Source organism: Simochromis diagramma, unplaced genomic scaffold (genome assembly GCF_900408965.1).
Source record: "Simochromis diagramma unplaced genomic scaffold, fSimDia1.1 OVJJ01000532.1, whole genome shotgun sequence".
NCBI lineage: Eukaryota > Metazoa > Chordata > Actinopteri > Cichliformes > Cichlidae > Simochromis > Simochromis diagramma.
In genome coordinates, this window is record NW_024387036.1 from 1 (window position 1) to 15,608 (window position 15,608).

Here is a 15,608-nt window from a genome sequence, read left to right on the forward strand (position 1 = left end):
CATTCCCCAACTTGGCTTTGTTCACACACGGATTGTCCCGAGATGGGAATTATTTATCTCAAGGGGACCCGTCGGCCTTTAATAGCAATCTTTTCCCCAAGCATGGATGCATGTCTACAATAATCAGAATATTGACGTTGCGTCTGGATCCAGGGCGGTAATGTGTTACACAACCCGTAGCAAAGAAAGGTGCTGGGGACGTGGATGGACATTATGTAACCTTTTAGGCTTGGTGGTTCAACGGGCACAAAGGTCTGTGGATGCAACTCACCCACCAGGATATACGCAGCCACTCCTGCCCGGCTACCCGGCACCGCCTCGCGCCCTAGTGACGCTGCTCCTTATGAAGCCGTCGCTTGCAACTCACTGATTGCCATTAAAATTTCTCCCTCCGTCCTTCCGTTTCACCCGTTTGTTGGTTCGTCTTCGGCCCGCGGCGCCCACCCAGTAACCCCTGGAACAGTTGCTTCTTCCAGCCTTTCGCCCACCTCGTTTGCCCTGCCCCACTTGTCCTCCCTCGTCTCCCCACTGTTCTCCGCCCCTCCCCCCCCCCCTTTTTTTCTGTCCCTCCCCGCCCTCCCCCTTCCCCCCTCTTTCACCGGTTGCCGTCCCCCACGAGGTTAGTATTTCCTTCATTCCTTATCCCCCTCTTTTCCCCCCCTCCTCTCGTCACCGTATTTCCCACTCACAACTTCCCCTTCTTTTTTTTTTACCATCCCCCCCTACACCCCAGTACTGTGTACTTCCCTATTATATTGTTCATAATGGTTTCATCATAACCAAACTCTCAAAGCACGCGCCTAACTAAATTATTCCACACAACAATGTTCTAGACTTTATACTGTAACTGTTTCTCCTCCACAAACATAGAGTACCTAGTGTTTCATCCTCCCCTTCGTCCAATAACAAATTTGTCATATCTTTCCAACACAAGTACCAAAACCCCCACTCTAAATAACACAATTGAAAGCATATGTGTATTGTTTGTGTATTTATACACAAGCACTCATATATATTCAAATAATTTAAAAAAAATGTTCATTTACCTGTTACTACCACACACCAAATTGGGTCGCTGGTACTTCCTGGCTTGCGTAGCCACTAGGTAACAAAAAGCTCAACACTGCCCCTAGCATCCTGCTGCACTTCTGTTGTGTTTTGTACATGTTTTGGAGTTTATATGTGCTTCGGGGTTTGTACGTGCTTCGGAATTTGTACGTGCTATGGAGTTTTTAAATTTTTTGGAGTTTGTACGTGCTTCGGAGTTTGTAGGTGCTTCGGAGTTTGTAGGTGATTCGGAGTTGTTACGTGTTTTGGAGTTTTTACGTGTTTTGGAGTTCGTATGTGTTTTGGAGTTTGTACGTGCTTTGTCTCTACAGGCCACCGTAAATATAAAGTGAAACAAAACAAAAAAAAGCAAACCACAACACAATTAAATATAAATTACAATATGAAAACAAAAAGAAGATGCACATTCTCTGTCATATGGGCCTGCATGAATAAACTTTCTGAATAATTTATCACCCGCAACTGAAAATAGTTGTGGATGATTACTATACCTTTCTAATGTGACATTGTTGCCCCTGGCTCTCTTTCTCTCTCTTTCCCTCCAGCTCGGTTCCTGTGGACTCGCGTGCAAAGTGAAGCAGAAAAAAATTGCGAGAGAGAGGGTGAGAGAAAGAAGAAAAACCCACGGCTCCCAATAAGGAGCCGGCTCACGCTGTTCACTTCAAAGAGTCGGCTCTAAGAGCCGTTTCGTTCGCGACCGACACATCACTAATGACAACACACAATCTCATCTTAGCTGGAGACGCAAACTGTGTGCTCTCTAGCTTAGACTGAAGCTCTAATAAGGATACTCCTATATCAAAATCCACAGAAATTATTAAATGCTTTCTCCAATCCCACGGCATTGTTGACATTGGGCATTTTCATAACCCTTCATCAAGGGCATACTCCTACTTTTCTCCTGTTCACAAAATATTCTCTCGGATAGATTACTTTTTTTTTGATAAACGTGCGCTTCCACCGGTTGAAACATGCGTTTATCAATCCATTGTTATTTCAGACCCTGCTCCCCTAGTGATGAGAATGCACATCCCTGGTGCCAATCGCGTATACCGCCCCTGGAGGTTTAATCGTCTTTAACTCTCTGACAAAGCATTCATGAATTTTACAAAATCTGGGATTAGAGATTTTCTTGAACGAAACCAGACCCGTGGGATGTCTTTTTCACTTAAATGGGAATAACTGAAAGCCTGTCTTCGGGACCAAATTATCTCATTTTCAGCAGCAAGAAAAAAAGCTGACAGTGAGCACTTGAAACAGCTATTAGATGATATTTTGCTGCTAAATATAAACTACAGTCCCTCACTATCGGAAAGCATCCTTAAAGAACGTCAGGCCCTCAAATTGAAATTTGATCTTATTTCAACACAGCAAGCGGAGCGGCTTATCTTAACCTCCTAGGACCTGGTGTCCACATATGTGGACATCACATTTTGGGTTATTTAGACTAAAATATTCAATTTTGCTCTACATGGGCCTAATATCCACTTACGAGGACATTATATTGCTACTGTTCTATCAAAATTTTAAACGAATATCCTCATATGTGGGTCTTATTTTTCTTAAAAACAAAAATAAGTTAAAAAAAAATCTGGTAATTATTTGTTTTTACATGCATCGGGCCCCAATATGCCCAAATATCAAAGAGAAATTAAAAATGCATGCCCTGAAAGAGTTCAGGTCTTAGGAGGCTAAAGTCTAGATGTACTTTCTATGAGGAGGGAGAGAAAATTGGCAGAGTCTTAGCACATCAAATACGTCAAATGCCATCTAAACAGTTCATCTCTGAAATAGCTGATGATCAGGGCCTGAAGTATACCGACCACGCAGAAATCAACTCCTGTTTCCAACAATTCTACTCTGATTTATATACCGCAGAGTCAAGCCATTATGAGTCTGCTATGGACACCTTTAGTCACCTCATTATAACTACAGTTGACCCTAAACTGGTTACCGAACTCGAAAGGGACCTCTCTATCCAGGAGGTCATGATGGCGATTGGTGGAATGCAAAGTGGCAAGTCCCCTGGACCAGATGGTTTCCCATCTGAATTTTTTTAAAAGTTTTCTAACGAACTTGCACCACTTCTGCTGTAAGTCTTTTCAGAGTCCTATTCATCTGGCACTCTCCCTCCAACAGTGAGAAGCGGTTATTTTGCTCATTCTGAACATGAACAAAGACCCTCTCCAATGTAGCTCATACCGGCTGATTTCACTGCTAAACACCAATGCAAAGATTGTCGCAAACATTTTATCACAGCGCTTAGAGGTTGTGTTACCAACAATAATTTCCATAGACCAAACCGGCTTTATCACGGGTAGACACTCTTTCTTTAACATTAGACGCGTCTTAAGTATAATTCATGACACTCCCTCAACCGATAAACCTGAAGCCCTACTGTCACTTGATGCTGAGAAGGCCTTCGACCGGGTGGAGTGGGACTACCTTTTCTATAGTTTGAGCAAATTTGGGTTTGGCCCCAGATTCATATCATGGATTAAAAGTCTCTACAATTCACCAGTGGCAGCTGTGCGTACTAATAATATGATTTCTTCTTATTTTAAACTTCATAGGGGCACTAGGAAGGGCTGCCTCCTATCTCCACTTTTGTTTGTCATAGCTATAGAGCCATGTGGCAGGATACCAGTATCACAGGAGTCATCAGAGAAGGCCAAGAATACAGTTTCATTTTACGCACGATCTATTGCTTTTTATATCTGACCCCACCCTAAATGCCTTGAAACTACCACTCTGGAAAGATCTGGTTCAATGTCTGGCTACAAAATAAAATCCTCAGAAAAGGGATTTCATCCCAATCAATGCGGCTGCAAAAAAATATCCCACCTAATCTAATACCATTGAAAACAAATAATAAAAAGTTTAAATACCTCGGAATCTGGATCGCCAGCTGTTACAAAGGTCTTTATAAGGTAAACTACCTGCCATTGTTGGAGTCTGAAAAAGGACATCCACTGCTGGAACTTTTTATCCCTTTCCCTCTGTGGGAGGATTAATATAGTTAAAATGAACCTGTTGCCAAGGCTCCTTTATCTATTCCAAAACCTCCCTATATATCTGACCAAACATTTCTTCAGCTCTTTAAACAAGTTAATATCATCATTCATTTGGAACAAGAAGAACCCCACGTATAAGAAAGAGCATCCTGCAAAGGCCACGCCCACAGCGTGGACTGGCTCTGCTTAATCTTCTGTTTTATTATTGGTCAGCCAATATCAGGGTACTGCTCCACTGGATGTGTGACACTGATCATTTGGTGGCTCCAAGCTGGCTTCTCCTGGAGAGCTCATCCTGTGGACAGGTGTCTCTGCGAGCACTGCTGTGCGCCGAGATCCCTTCAGCCAGGCCAGTCTCTCACTATACTTCTAATCCAGTTGTGATAAACTTAATTCGTATTTAGAATCAGTTTAGGGAAACTTTTGAGCTACATAGTCTCTCTTTGCACCAGTTATTAGAAACCATTTGTTTGCTCCCTCCTTATCAGGTGGAGGCTTTCAGTGGTGTAAAAATGGTATTCTGTCAATGCAACACCTTTACATAAGCAACAAATTTGCCTCTTTAGAGCAGCTGGTAAACTTTTTTAGATACTTACAACTACGAAACTTTGTTTCCTCACATAGTGATTGCTTCCCCTCTCGTCCACCGAGTCTCTGCTAGATGATATTTTTAAAGTTGCCTTTGATCAGAAACAAATTATTGGTAACATCTATAATAAACTAAAATGATAAAATAATAAAATCTAAAATGAAAGTGGGAAAAGGATTTAAATTTTGAAATTTCAGGAGAAGACTGGCTGAAAACTATAGGAAGAATCTATTCATCTTCAATTTGCCAACGTCATTCTGTTATTCAGTTTAAAATTGCACATCGACTACACTGGTCAAAGACTAAACTGTCCAGATTTAGACCAGATCTGGATCCTACCTGAAATAAATGTAAGCATGCTCCAGCCACCCTTTTAAATATATTTTGGACATCTCCAATGCTTCATCAGTTTTGGAAATTCGTCTTCTCTACTTTTAGTCGTATCTTAGGAGAGCCTTTTGACTCCAAGGTTCCTCACAGTGTTACTGGAGGCCAAGGTAATGCCACCCAGAGTAAGAATCTGGTTAGATACCATATTTCTAAGATTTTCAGGGCCGAGTAAAATAACCTCAGTTTGATCTGATTTAAGAAGCAGAAAGTTAGCGGCCATCCAGGTCTTTATGTCTTTAAGACATTCCTGCACTTTAACTAATTGGTGTGTGTTATCTGGCTTCATGGATAAATAAAGTTGGGTGTCATCTGCATAGCAGTGAAAATGTATACTATGTCTTCTAATGATACTGCCTGGGGAAGCATGTATACTGTAAACAGAATTTGTCCTAGCACTGCAGCGCAGAACCTGTAATACCTACAGCATGTTCCAATTGCGCTAATAGAATATTATGGTCAACGGTATCAAACGCTGCACTGAGGTCTAGCAGGACAAGAGCTGAGTCCAATGTCAGAGGCCATAAGAAGATCATTTGTAACCTTCACTAAAGCTGTTTCTGTGCTGTGATGAGCTCTGAAACATGACTGAAACTCTTCAAATAAAACATTTCTCTGCAGCTGAACTGTTAGCTGTTTGACAACTACTCTTTCAAGGATGTTTGATATGAAAGGAAGGTTGGAGATTGGCCTATAATTAGCTAAGACAGCTGTGTCTAGATATGGCTTTTAAAGTAAAGGTTTAACTATAGCCAGCTTGATAAGAACTGAAGAAAATGAACTTTCTGCTTAAAAGGTGTGAAGAAATTGAATGTTCTGCTAAAAAGAGACGAAGAAACTGAAAATTAAACTGAAAAGTAGTAAAAAAGCTGAACCTTCTGCAGAGAAGAGCTGAAGAAAATGAGACATCTGCTGAAAAGACCTGAGAAGCTGAAATTTGTGCTGAAAAGAGGTGAAGAAGATGAAATTTATCCTGAAAAGAAGTGAAAAAGCTGACCCTTTTGCTAAAAAGAGCTGAAAAATAGGAATATTCTGTTGAAAAGGGGTGACGAAGCTGAAATTTGTGCTGAAAAGTAGTAAAAAAGCTGAACCTTCTGCTGAAAAGAGCTGAAGAAACTGAAAATATGCTGAAAAGAGCTTAAAGAGCTGAAATGTGTGCTGAAAAGAGGTGAAGAAGATAGAATTTGTGCTGAAAAGGAGTGAAAAAGCTGAACTTTCTGCTAAAAAGAGCTGAAAAATGAAAAATTCTGCTGAAAGGGGGTGACAAAGCTCAAATTTGTGTTGAAAATAGTTTAAAAAGTTCAACTGTTAAGTGAAAAAAATGTTGCCGTGTGCAGGATTCGAACCTGGGTCTCTCGCTCTGAGAACGCATGCTCATCCCACTGACCTAAAAAAATAGCTCGGCCCGGGAAGTTCAACTGGTGATCACACTGATAATGGTAAATGGCAAATGGTAAATGGCCTGTATATGTATAGCGCTTTTACTAGTCCCGCCTAGGGACCCCAAAGCGTTTTACACACCCAGTCATCCACCCATTCACACACTGGTGGAGGCAAGCTACAGTTGTAGCCACAGCTGTCCTGGGACAGACAGATAATATGGTCCCATTAAGCAAAATGGGCCCTATATGGCATATAAAGCTTAATATTTCAACAAGTATAACAGTTTTGAGCACCAAAAGATATAGCACGCATCAGCAGAAAGTGCAGAACAGTTAATATTTTGAATGGTGAAAATTGGATGAAAACCGAGGGAGTAGCAACGGTCGGAGCAACTAGTATGAGGTAGAACCAAAAAAATTTGCATTTCCTGGGAAAATGCAGTGTGAATGTCGTGTAGTGGAATCTGCTGAAAACAGCTGAAGAAGCAGAAGTATCTGCTGAAAAGGGGAAGAAGCTGAGTTTTCTGCTGAAAAGAAGTGAAGAAGCTGAAGTTTGTGCTGAAAAGAGGTGATGAAGCTGAACGGGTGCTGGAAAGAGAAGATCCTGAAGTGGATATTAGAAAGGTTGCAGAAATCATGAAATCTTTGCAGAATTATAATAAATTAGCAGACATATCGATCAAGCAAAACAGTCAGCTGAAAAAGGCAGCAAAAGCTGATGTTCTGTCAGCTGAAAGCTACTACCATTGGTAAGATTCAAATGTATCAAGAAATCAGATGAAGTGTGAGCAGGGAAGACTTACGTGTGACAGCAAAAAAGACGGGTAGAATTCGAACCTGCGCCCCCTGGTCTTAAAGGAGCTGCTCATCTCAGTGAGCTAAATTGGTCCGCATCCAAATGTGAGAAATGATGAGACAAAAAATGTCCAGTGTGCCGAAGAAGCTTAACAGTCTGCTGAATGGAGGTTACATTAGCAGGATTTGTCTTGGCGTGACAGCAAAATTCAACCCGTTAGCAAGGATGTTTTTCTCTGTTTGGGTGAGCTGTCTGTCAGACAAATTCTTCACCCACTTGTCCACATCCTCATTGTTGCATCCTTCTCTCTTCCTGCTCTGTTATTGAAGATGTTGTTGTGTGAATGAAATGATGTAAACATCCAAACATGGAGGATAATTTTCTACCACGACGCACATTCTTCCATTTAAATGGAGGCGCGAGGTGGCGAGTGGCAGACCGGAAACGAGCCGGCTCCTGTACACGGCTCACGCCACCATCAGACGTCAGCAGCATCAGGTTTCCTGTCTGACAGCAGTGTAGGTAGTAGCTGAAGAAGACCGAGGTTCACTCTCAGCAGGTGTTCCTCTTTGACAGTCCCAAGTTCAAGGGCTGCTGAGAGCACTGGTTTAACCCTCATAATGTCCTCCCGATTTCTATACACCTGTGGTCCTCAGGGGTCAAAAATGTCCCCATTTCATTTGAGTGTTTTTTAAAGTATAAAGTATAAATTGTCAATCAATTCAGTGTTACACTTAAGGCCAACACATTACAACACAACTTACCTTTCATTTTGCAATTTAAGGCCACCAGACCCCATTTATATAAATTATACTGTGTTTTTGTGTGAAAATAAAATGAAACATCAAATTAATTTGAATTTATATTGTTTTCAGTACTTGACTTATCACAGAGTAGTATATATCAAAATTTAGTGAGGATGTTGTTTTTAAATCATTTGAATTTTTTTAACCCTTTAAGACCTACCATAGAACCAAGTCCGCCAGAGCTTATATTATATTTTTACATGTTGTAGTGCCATTTTTGGGAGCATTTCAAGTTGATATACATCAATACAACCATTATAGCCCAAATTTTAATAATATGTATGCATTAAGTACATAGTAATTACATAAATAGCAAAAAAGTGCATTAAAGTACAAAAAAATAGAAAATAGTTTTTGTTTTTTTTAACATATATTTCTAGTTAGAGATATTTAAGAGGCTTATCCCTCAAAACTGTAAATACAAAAAAGTTGCACAAAATAGTTTCCCACCACAGGAAATTTATTTTGAGTGTCTTCATAGTTTTATTTTTGAAATACACCAATTTTCATATACTGCAGGAAAAACGAAAATAAATATTATGATGCAAATTTGCAAAATAACAGCATATGCATCAAAATAAACTATTTCCAGCAGTGCAATATGAGTCCTAAGCATCCCAGAAAGTCATGAAGTCAAACATAACTTTTAAAAACACCAGTATAGGCTCATGAGGCCCTGATGGTAAAAAACTACATTTCCGCAAAATGACGTCACTTCCGGTTTCGGGCAGGTCATGGCAGACATGCGATAGTTCACGCTGATGGACGTAGGAAGTGTTATGAACAGCTGATCGGATCCGCACAGCGTGGTTCTGGAATATTATGATTTTTGTTGCTGCAAGTGCTTTTTATGCAGTGTTTGCAAAGCTATATGTGGAAGGAAACTGTGACCTAGGACAAGCTGATGGCATGTAATCTGTAGTTTTAAAGTAACCTTTAGTGATGGGATTTCCGGCTCTTTTTAGAGAACCGGCTCTTTCGGCTCGGCTCGCTAAAAAGAGCCAGCTCTTTCAGCTCCGAACCGGCTCTTCAGAATCAGAATCAGAATCAGAAAGGGTTTTATTGCCAAATGTTGAGCGGGTTTACAACATTAGGAAATTGCTGCGGTGCTTCAGTGCAAACATACTGTTATAAATACTGTTATAAATTAAGCTTAAATAGACATGAAAATAAAAATGAGAATAAGAATTAAAAGTGCTAAGTAGATAGATAGATATATACATGATATATACATGAGTGCAGGTAGTGATCAGTGCCAAACATGGAATGATGCAGTGAACACAGCGTAGGGTCATGTGTTAGTGGTGGGAACAGTCATACGGTTATTGTTCATGTGTTCAACAGCAGAGGGGAAGAAACTGTTCTTATGGCGAGAGGTTCTGGTGCGAATGGACCGGAGCCTCCTGCCTGAGGGGAGCAGGTCAAACAGACTGTGTCCAGGGTGAGAAGGGTCAGCTGAGATCCGAGCTGCACGCCCCAGTGTCCTGGAGGTGTACAGGTCCTGCAGAGATGGGAGTCTGCAGCCAATCACCTTCTCAGCAGAGCGCACAACACGCTGCAGTCTCTGTTTGTCCCTGATAGTGGCTCCAGCGTACCACACGGTGATGCAGGAGGTGAGGATGGACTCGATGATTGCAGTGTAGAATTGCATCATCGTCCGTGTTGGCAGGTTGAATTTCTTCAGCTGCCTCAGGAAGTACATCCTCTGCTGGGCTTTCTTAATGACGGAGGTGATGGTGGGCTCCCACTTCAGGTCCTGGGTGATGGTGGTACCCAGGAAGCGGAATGAGTCCACAGAGGTGATGGGGGTGTCAGTCAGGATGATGGGGGGGAGTGGAGCTGTGTGCTTCCTGAAGTCCACAATAATCTCCACTGTCTTCTGGGCATTCAGCACCGTTGTGCTGTGGCTGCACCAGGACACCAGACGTTCAACCTCCCTTCTGTAGGCAGACTCATCCCCGTCCGAGATGAGTCCAATAACGGTGGTGTCATCTGCAAACTTGATTAGCTTGACAGACTGGTGGGTGGAGGTGCAGCAGTTAGTATACAGGGAGAGGAGCAGGGGAGAAAGAACACAGCCCTGAGGGGAGCCGGTGCTGATGGTCCGGGAGTCCGAGACTTTCTTTCCCAGCCTCACATGCTGTTTCCTGTCCGTCAGAAAGTCAGTGATCCACCAGCAGATGGGATCAGGCACATTCATCTGGGAAAGCTTGCCTCGGAGATGGTCTGGAAGGATGGTATTGAAGGCAGAGCTGAAGTCCACAAACAGGATCCTGGCGTAGGTTCCTGGGGAGTCCAGATGCTGCAGGATGAAGTGTAGGGCCATGTTGATGGTGTCATCTACAGACCTGTTGGCTCTGTATGCAAACTGCAGGGGGTCCAGGAGGGGGGCCGTGAGGGTCTTGAGATAGGAGAGAACTAGGCGCTCAAAAGACTTCATGACCACAGATGTCAGAGCCACGGGTCTGTAGTCATTTAGTCCAGTGATCCTAGGTTTCTTGGGGACAGGGATTATGGTAGAGGACTTGAAGCAGGCAGGCACATGACATGCCTGCAGTGAGGAGTTGAAAATGCCAGAGAACACTGGGGCCAGCTCGTTTGCACAGTGTCTGAGGGTGGCAGGAGACACACCGTCTGGGCCCGGAGCTTTTCGAGCATTCAGACTCTTAAACTGCTTCCTCACACCTTCTTCATGAATATGAAGAGTTGTGGTGGGAGGAGGTGGTGTGAAATCCTCTTTTGTGTGGGGTGAGGAGGGGGGTGTTGTAGGTGAAGTGTGTGAAGGTGGTGATGGCTCTGTGGAGGGGGGAGAGGTGGGGGAATGAGTGTCCAAAGTGTCTCTATTGTTGGGGCCGTTGGAGGTGTGAAGGCTGCCTGATGGCTCGTCAAAACGGCAGTAAAAGTCGTTGAGGGTGTTGGCTAAGAGCAAGTCATCAGTGGAGTGGGGGGTTTTAGGCTTGTAGTTGGTGATATTCCTAAAACCTTTCCACACAGAGGCCGAGTCATTCTCTGAGATCTGCTGCTGCATCTTCTCAGAGTGCTGATGTTTAGCAACGTCCACTTCTTTAGTGAACCTGTACTTGGCCTCTCTGTAGCAGTCCCTGTCTCCGCTTCTGAACGCCTTTCTCTTTTCCAGCCACAGCTTTTTGAGTTTAGGAGTAAACCAGGGTTTGTCATTGTTATAACTCACCCTGGTGCGTGATGGCACAATGCTGTCCTCACAGAAGTGGATATAGGAGGTGACAGTGTCCGTAAACTCATCCAAGCTGTTAGAAGCAGCCTTCATTGTGTCCCAGTCTGTAGACTCCAAGCACGTCTTCAGGTTGTTTTGTTGCTTTAATTAATTTATTATTAACAATAATACAAAATTATGCACAAAAGGAATTACTAATGTAAAAAAAATGGTTTTATTTATATATGTTTATATATAAATATATGCGGTGGCCTTAGAGACAAAACACGTACAAACTCCAAAACACATTTCTAGCATGAACTGAACTTCCAAAACAGAGCTACCTAGTTCACTTAAATTACACAATTGAAAGCATGTGTGTATTGTTTGTGTATTTATACACAAGCATTCATTTATATAGTCAAATAATTTAAAAAAAAATGTTCATTTACCTGTTACTACCACACACCAAATCCGGTCGTTGGTAGTTGCTGGCTTGTGTAGCCACTAGGTAACAAAAGCTCAACATTGCGCCTAGCATCCTGGAGCACTTCTGTTGTCTTTTGTACGTGTTTTGGACTTTGTACGTGCTTCAGGGTTTGTACGTGCTTCAGAGTTCGTACGAGATTTGAAGTTTGTATGTGCTTTGTCTGTAGGGGCCACCATAAATATACTTTTATTTATTCACTCCACATAAAATGTAATAAATAAATCATAAATATACAAAAATCAACTACTCACATTTCAACTTTTAACTATTTAAATTTTCATGTTTTCCTTTTACAAATTTAAAGTGAAACAACACAAAACACGGCTAACCACAACACAATTTAATATAAATTAAAATATGAAAACAAAAAGAACATGCATATTCTTTGTCATATGGACCTGCATGAATAAACTTTCTGAATCCTTTATCATCATCAACTGAAAATAGTTGTGGATGATTACCATACCTTTCTAATGTGACGTTGTTGTCCCTGGCTCTCTTTCTCTGTCTCTCCCTCCTGTTCTGTTGCTACTGAGTGTAACTACCGCCCCCTCCCCCCTCTTCCCAGCGTAAAGCACAAGGTTCGCATGCTGAGTGAAGCGGGAAAAAAGTGCGAGAGAGGCTGAGAGAAAGGAAAAAAAAAAACCCACGGCTCGCGATAAAGATCTGGCTCGCGTCGTCACGTCAAAGAACCGGCTCTAAGAGCCATTTCGTTCGTGACCGACCCATCACTAGTAACCTTACCAACACTGCAAATGACCCCCTATGAGCAAGCACTTTGGCGACAGTAGAAAGGAAAAACTCCCTTTCTTAACAGGAAGAAACTTCCAGCAGAACCAGGCTAAGGGAGAGGTGGGGCCATCTGCTGTGACTGTTTGAAATGAGGGAAGGAAGAAAGGACAAACACATGCTGTGGAAGAGAGCCAGAGATTAATAACAAGTATGATTCAGTGTGGACTCGTGATGACACCACAAGGTACAAACCTTTGAGACTGACTCTCCCAGAGAAAAACAGGCCTATAAATTCTTCTGTTAGGGAACAACGCCTCCGGTTTCATATGCAAAAAAAATTATTGCGCTAGCTTACGTGGTTGCAGTGGTACCGCGATTTAAAAATAGTTACGCAAAATGGAGCGTGTCCGCTCCGACCGGCTTTAAAGGGTTAATGGCAGCACATAATTACACCTGTGGTCCTCAGGGGTCAAAAATGTCCTCTTTTCATTTCAGTGTTTTTTAAAGTATAAAGTATAAATTGTCAATCAATTCAGTGTTTCACCTTAGTTTTACTTGAGACCAACACATTACAACAAAATTTATCTTTAATTTTGCAATTTAAGACCACCAGACCTTGTTTACATAAAGTATGCTCTGTTTTTGAGCGAAAATAATACGAGACAATAAAATATTTAAATGTTTAGATTATTTTGACTATTTGACTAACTACAGACTAACTAATCACACCTGTGGTCCTCAGGGGTCAAAAATGTCCCCATCTGGTTCAACTTTTTATAAAGCATGAAGTATCACCCACCTCTCTGTTGCAATTTTTTTATTCAACTTTATTTGAACTCATTACCTGATATATAAAACATGCAAACATTCATTTCCAAAACATTTAACTTTTCAAAAGTAACTTTTCATAATACAGTAGTCTGAATGTGCCCTCAGTTGCATGCAAGGCACACAGTTATGGTGTGATTTTAGCAGATATATGCACTGCATTTTTGGCAGATTTTTGATGCTTTGCGACTAGTCTTGCCGGGGCAGAACTTGCACCTTTTTCTTTTGGGTGATGGGCCAGTAGGGGCAGCCGGGTGAGGAAGTTCTGCTGCAGAGGTAGAGCTGGAGCAGAACTGCTGGTTCTCCCTAATGAATCTGGCAGCTGCTGGTGTGCTGGGAATAACCTGTCAAGTCAAGTCAAACTTTATTATAACAAATCATAGTACAATTACAAATAGTTTAAATTCTGAGATTACTGTAGAAGGAAGAGTAGCAGAAATGCAGCTTAGTGCTAACCTTGCGTCACTGGATGTAAGGTATCACCAGTTGCTGCCCAAGCTCCTCCATAAAGAGCCTCCTCTTGTTGTACTTCCCCTGATTCCAGGCTGGGTTGATCTCTGACAACAAGACAAACGAGTTGTATACAGACACGTTGAGAATGTTGTAGAAAACAACGAGGGGCCAACGGGCTGTCTTTCTTTTGCATGTGTACACACTCGTAGCCTGAAACAAAAGAAACAAACCAAAAACTATTCAGATATGTAAGTTTATTTTCCTACACCCAAATTCAGTGCATTATCCTTTCCATCTATGATATGACAAATATTATGAATAATAAATGTGCAGTACCTTGTCAAGGTTATCAACACCCCCCTTGTTGCAATTGTAATGTTCGATGATTTTTGGCCTTTTGTCATCCCTGGTACTCAAAACAGCATCCCGATGCAGAGTGTTCATCAGAAGAACATTTTTCTGTTTTCTGGGGTGGTAGGACACCAAAGCATGGGTCTCAGTGAAGGCAAACATTGATGAGAACCGAGCCCCGTTCATTTTTGACACCAGTGCAGGGGGAAGTTCGGGCTTATTCCTCCGTACTGTTCCCACCATGTACAGCTTTCTTCTCACTAGTTGCAGGCCAAGTTCATATGATGTGAAGAAGTTGTCACAGGTTATCGTTTTCTTCTGGAGACCTTCTGTCATGTCAAGAACAACTCGCATGCCCAGATTTTTTTCTGACTGCGGACCAGCACGTTTGCCAGTGTATACTTGCATGTTCCATGCATAGCTAGACCTGGCATCACATGCTGCCCGTATTTTTTTGCCATAATTTCCTGGTTTGCATGGAATGTACTGTTTAAATGGACAGCGACCTCTGAAGGGCACTAGGCGCTCATCCACAGTGACATCAGTGCACGGAAAATTGTCCTACCAGACTCAGCATGCCATAAACTGGCTGTAGCTTCTTTATTAGAGCAGTACACACCAGCGAGAATCAACATACCCACATATGCCTGAAGGTCGATTGGATCCATCTTCCTCCACTTGTTGCCATACACACGACGCCCCTCCTTGTTTGTCATGTTCAGTATCACCTCTTCAATAGACTTGGGCAAAAACAGGGCAAAAGTAGATTTTATGTCATCAATATGAGAAATTGCATATGTGGTTGGACCACAGTGGCTTTTGTCTCTCTCTACTTTCATCATGCGTCGTCTGTCACTGGGAGGAACTGAACACCAGATCAGTTTTTCATCCTTTGACTGGAAATATTCCTCTGTCTCAGATGGGTCCTCTTCCACAGATTCCTTCTCATCGGTTGATTCTTTCTCTTCATCAGAAGTGTAGTCCTCCACTTCTGATACTTCTTCCATTTCAGATTCAGATTCTTCCTCATCATCTTCATCTTTTTCCATCACTTCATACCGTTCTTCAGTTTCTGCAGTGGGTGATGTGGGGGATTCTTCAGAGAAAGAACTAGCATGTGGTCCATATGTTCGATCTTCATCATTATTTTCCTCCTCGTCTGAAGATGAATCATCCTCATCTTGGTCGTTCGTTTCAACAGCTTAGTTAAAAATTTGCTCACAAACCTCTTGTGCAGTAAAGAGCTTCTGCCTCTTCATTTTGCTGCTTCTCTCTCTCAGAGTAAAACAAGAAATGCCTCAAAACCTGTGACAAAAGAGCTTTCCCCCCTTTTTTGTTTTATTTTATTGTATCTGTGTCTTGGTGTGTGTGTGTGTGTGTGTGTGTGTGTGTGTGTGTGTGTGTGTGTGTGTGTGTGTGTGGGATGATCTGATATCCTCGTGTTGGTGTTGTTCCCAGACCATCATGAAAATGTTGTTCCAGGTTCAACATTGCAAGTGACCAATCACATTGTTGTGACGTTATTCTTTTGCGCGCCAAG

General features: G+C 42.1%; 1 pseudogene; it reads right to left on the reverse strand.

Moving 5' to 3' along the window:
- Positions 1–13,722: 13,722 nt before the first annotated feature.
- Positions 13,723–15,117, reverse strand: LOC120740818 (annotated as a pseudogene).
- Positions 15,118–15,608: the final 491 nt, after the last annotated feature.